This window comes from Branchiostoma belcheri, unplaced genomic scaffold (genome assembly GCF_001625305.1).
Source record: "Branchiostoma belcheri isolate BF01 breed outbred unplaced genomic scaffold, Haploidv18h27 scaffold169, whole genome shotgun sequence".
NCBI lineage: Eukaryota > Metazoa > Chordata > Leptocardii > Amphioxiformes > Branchiostomatidae > Branchiostoma > Branchiostoma belcheri.
Window position 1 is genome coordinate 528,273 of NW_017803146.1, and position 5,508 is coordinate 533,780.

At 41.9% G+C, this 5,508-nt stretch overlaps 1 protein-coding gene across 1 annotated transcript in view; it reads right to left on the reverse strand.

Moving 5' to 3' along the window:
* The window catches only part of LOC109466530 (eukaryotic translation initiation factor 5A-1-like), an 11,662-nt gene extending 6,631 nt beyond the window's left edge, over nt 1-5,031 (reverse strand). Inside the window, exon 1 of the mRNA XM_019764257.1 lies at nt 4,979-5,031. The gene's annotated coding sequence lies outside the window, so the exon portion shown is untranslated. The remainder of the gene's footprint in view (nt 1-4,978) is intronic.
* Between the last annotated feature and the right edge of the window lie 477 nt (nt 5,032-5,508).

A 5,508-nucleotide genomic window follows, 5' to 3' on the forward strand; every position in this document is an offset into this window, starting at 1 on the left:
GAGTCGGGCGATGAGCAGCCCCAGAGACAACCCGCTCCAACCGCGATAGACTGGACACCAGGCCGCGACGTGAGACCTGTTTCCCCGGCGACAATTGTACCCATCGCAAGGATATGGCGATTCAGGGAGCAAATCTTTGCGGGTGTCTACCCTGGGAGCCAGGCTATTTTCGGGCCGTCAGCCGTTTTTCCTTCGGCAGCCAAGAGCCCTTCACCCGCTTAGCCTATCTATGGCCAAGGCAAGCAAATTTTATGGATGACATCCTCCGCAGATTTCAAATCTAATGCTATAGGGCGAAAAAACAGGGGGGGGGGCAAAAACGAGGATTCCCACATTTTCAAATGTTGACACCATAAACCTTGTGTCTATATTACACTAAATTTACTGCCAACTATTACGACATCCATTTCTTATTGAGATACATCACCGCATATGTAAAGACAAAACATTAAATCAAAGCCTTGTTTTGTCTCCTCTCTCATATTCATCTGCCATCCACGTTCCGGTATGGCAACAGATATCTTTGCCAAATTTAGGCATGTTGACCACTGTCAGAGAGCAACAAGATTTCCTGTTTTTTTTTTTTTACAAAATCATGCGAAAATTAATGCGCGCGCTCATGTCATCCATAAAAATTACTTGCTGTGGCCTAAATTACCGCTACGGAGGAATTGAGCCCCAGGGAGTGACCGGACCTATTACTTTTGAGTAATTGTAGGGGGGGGGGCAGCATATAGGGGAAGCCCGTGGCACAGGTCTAGAGTAGTGTTGGACTAACAAATGTGCTCGTAAAATTGTCTTATTAAATTATGGAGAACAAGACGACCGCGGCTGTGTTATTCAGTATCAGTGGTATTTCAACAACGTAAAAGCGACACGCACCAGGACCAGGCTGTCTCCAGGACCCGCCCCCTTTTCTTCCTGGGGGACGGACAAATCTTTCACCCGATTTACTCAGTAAGAAATAGCTTCTGCGCGAAAAGGGACTTGGGAGGTATGAAATTCAGATGTTATATTATAAGATTTTATGTTCCATGCCTGCGGTCGATCCCAAAAAAGACTAGGGTCAACTTGTCAACTCACCGATCTAGATTCTAGGGTCTATCGGAAACCTGAAAACAACAGTTTTCCTACTCCAGAGCAACTTACAACAAAGTTAGCCCTTACATCTTAAATGTGGCTCAACAGTGCCATATAGTTGAGAAACTTAATACACGCTGACTTTATTGTGACAAAGGGGTCATGTGGTAAGAGTTGACCTCTAAGGGTTCAGGATTCGAATCCCTATCATGACCTAATGTTATGACTCGGGAAATGCACTTTACACATATTTCCTTCCTCGACATGGTGAAAATAAGTTCATACTAAGGTTTTAATTCTTGACATTTTCTTCAATGGGACGTAAAACTGGAGGTTTCATGTTTAAGTCGAGCCGCACATTTGAACCTTTGAAGAGTGACTAGGAAACGTTGTTTAGTACCAATTGAGAGGGGCTTATGAATCCAGCTGGTGGGGAAAATAAATAAAAAATTGCATCGATAATTTTTCTTGTCTCTCTTATTGTGTATTTTAGATACGAGTGAATGTACATACCGCAGTAGCGTGAAGCAGTCGGGAAACAAACTCGCTCAAAACTCTGGAGTAAAATGTGATACGTCCGAACCGAATACGTATGTCTGCCTAAGTGTGAATATGTCGAAATGAGCCAAAAACGCCACAACGAGGCCCCTTCCAAGAAGCCTACCTGCGCACACGAAGAAAACATCCATCTTCTAGCCTGTGGCTTAATACACAGGTTGATTATAATTATACGTTTGACCAAAATTCTAGCCTCAGTGGCTGCCTGGATAGAGCGTGCGCAAAAAATAAACAACAAGAAAACATCATCGCCAGAAAGACTTGATTACCAAAATGTCAACATGTAAGTCATGTTCATGCATACATATACAGTATGCCACCGATTCCTGTGATTGCGGCACTAAAAAAACTTCTAAAGTTGTTTTTATCCCCAAAATGGGTCACTAGACAAACTGTTGCTTTCTTGTCTAATGACGATCCTCAGGCTAGTAAAGTAATTATACGCACTTCTTATATATGGTCGTATTCGCGTATAGAAGGTAAACATCACGTCTGTACTTTCCAAATGTTTAGTCGGAAAAGATGTCGTCTGCAACAGGCGAAAATTCAGATGCAACGTTGACCAAACATCGAAAGAAAACTGTGGAAAATCGGATTTTCGCACAGGTGCAGTAATTACTGCCGACATGCTAGTAATTATAGGAGAATGCGGGTCACGTGTTGTCTATTCACTTTTACTCTGAACACAGAACCTTTTGTCATATTTTTCTATATGATAATTGACAAATGACGGCGACCCTGTCAAGCTTGACCGACAGAAGTTTTGTAGTATGCCGCGCATCATCAGGACCTCTTTGCTGGCGTTTGACTGGCAAACATCTACATTAAATCATTTAGAACAATCGCGTCAGCGTCATAGCACATACATATGGGTGAGCAAATGTGTTGTGACAGTTTATTTACTGCTACAATCTATGTGGAATTATAACGGACATATTATTTTTTTGCAGTGCTTTTGCCTAGGGAGTTGATGGAATAACGCAACCCCCCCAAAACAGTTAATTAATATGTTACAGCAGTCAACTTGTACAGGCCTGTGGAAGATCGCTCACAGAAAATGTTGGAACAGAATTGAAAATGATGTCAACCAGAGGTTGAACCAAATTTTAAGTGTGTCAGGAGTTTCAGGTACCTAATGGGTGATATCTGTCATTGATAGTAAAAAAAAAACTTCTACCGAAAATTGACGCCCCCTCCCCCATATACAAAATTCCCTACAAATCACATGACGGGTACGAACTAGAGGGACTTGCGGCAAAACATCACACGAAATAGTAAGATAGACGGGAAAATATGATAAAGAAACAGAGAGCGACTTACATGTGAATTGGCTGGCGCGATTTAAGAGACTCAGAAGTAGTATGGTGAGACACTAGTGCGCACAACCAATCAGCGCCCAGTTTTATCGGTATCCATGACAACAAGACCCTGAGGTCAACAAACCGGTCAGACAGCCTCACCTAGGCCCTCATGAGATCATATGGCGTAGGGAGAAAAGACTTTGTGATTTACGAGTTGCAACGTACTCAAAGTTAGCCCTTACATCTTAAATGTGGCTCAACGGTGCCATACAGTTGAGAAACGTAATACACGCACCCTGACTTTATTGTGCCAAAATGATCCTGTAGTAAGTGTTAGCTTCTAAAGGTTCTGGATTCGAATCCCTATCATGTCCCAATATTGTGACTCGGAAAAATGCACTTTACACATATTTCCTTCCTCGACATGGTGAAAATGAGTTCACAGGTTTTCATTCTTGACATTCTCTTGAATGGGATGTGATGCTGGAGGTTCCATGTTTCAGTCGAGCCGCATATTTGAACCTTTGAAGAATGACTAACAAACGTTGTTTAGTACCAATCGAGAGGGGCTTATGAATCCAGCTGGTGCGCAAAATAATTAAAAAATTGCATCGATAATTTTTCTTGTCTAAATTATTGTGTGTTTTAGATACAAGCGATGTAAATAACCTGTACATACCGCCGTAGCGTGAAGCAGTCGGGAAACAAACTCGCTCAAACTCTGGAGTAAAATGTGATACGTCCGAACCGAATACGTATGTCTGCCTAAGTGTAAATATATCGCAACGAGACAAAAACGCCACAAGAGGCCCCTTCCAAGAAGCCTACCTCCGCACGCGAAGAAAAGATCCATCTTCTAGCCTGTGGCTTAATACACCCTTTGATTATAATTATACGTTTGACCAAAATTCTAGCCTCAGTGGCTGTCTGGATAGAGCGTGCGCAAAAACATAAACAACAAGAAAACATCATCGCCAAAAAGACTTGATTACTAAAATGTCAACATGTAAGTCATTTTCACGCATACATATACAGTATGCCACCGACTCCTGTGATTGCAGCACTAATCAAACTTCTAAGGTTTTTCTATCCCCATAATGGGTCACTAGACAAACTGTTACTGTCTATGTCTAATGACGATCCTTAGGCTAGTAATTATACGCACTTCGCTAGAGCGTCTCATATAATGTCGTATTAGCGTTTATAAGGTAAACATCCCGTCTGTAGTTTCCAAATGTTATGTCGGAAAGGATATCGTCTGCAACAGGCAAAAATGCTGATGACCAAACATCCAAACATTCAAGGAAAACTGTGAAATATCAGGGACAGTACAGGTGCAGTAATTACTGCCGACGTGCTAGTAATTATAAGGGAATGCGGGTCACGTGTTGTCTATTCACTTTTACTCTGAACACAGGACCTTTTGTCATATTTTGCTATATGATAATTGACAAATGACGGCGACCCTGTCAAGCTTGACCGACAGAAGTTTTATAGTATGCCGCATCATCAGGACCTCTTTGCTGACGTTCAACTCACAAATGTCCGCATTAAATCATGAAGAACAATCGCGTCTGCATCTAAGCGCATTGATATGGGTGACCAAATGTGTTGTGACAGTTCATTTACTGCTACAATCTATATGGAATAATCACGGCAATAGTATATTCATTTTTCAGTGCGTGTATCTAAGGAGTTGATGGTAATAGCACAAAATCCCAATAAAACAGTTAATCATGTTACAGCAGTCAACCTGTGTAGGTCTGTGGAAGATCGCTCACAGAAAATGTTTGGATAAAATTTTTAAAAAAGGAGGTCAACCGGGGATTGAACCAAACTTTCAGTGTGTCCGGAGTTTTGGGGTACCTAATGGGTGATAACTGTCATAAAAAAAACTTTTGCCGAAAATTGACCCTCATGTACAAAATCCCTACAAATCACATGACAGTTACGAAGTAGTCAAGGGGACGTGCGCCAAACATCGCATGAAATAGCAAGATAGACAAGAAAATATGATAAAGAAACAGAGAGCGACTTACTTGTGACTTGGCTGGCGCGATTTAAGAGACTCAGAAGTAGTATGGTGAGACACTAGTGCGCACAACCAATCAGCGCCCAGTCTTATCGGTATCCATGACAACAAGACCGTGACGTCAAGAAACCGGTCAGACAGCCTCAACTAGGCCCTCATGAGATCGTATGGCGTAGGGAGGAAAGACATTGTGATTGATGAATTGCAACGTACTCAAAGTTAGCTCTTACATCTTAAATGTGGCTCAACAGTGCCATACAGTTGAGAAAAATTAATACACTCTAACTTAACCCTACCTAGACCGGGGGGGGGGCTAAAAGTGCCCGCGGCAACTTTGATGTCACCTAGCGTCTGAACGACTAGCCGTAGAACGGCCAAACTTGGTGACTTTTCCTAGAATATTGTTGGCAACAATTCTCTATCATTGGAATAAGATAATGATTTTTTGTGTTGCCATGGCAACGGGTTTCTGACAGGCATTTTTTGCTAAATTTAGTACTTTTTGTTTCAACATTAGAATTTTTATGGGTTTTTATG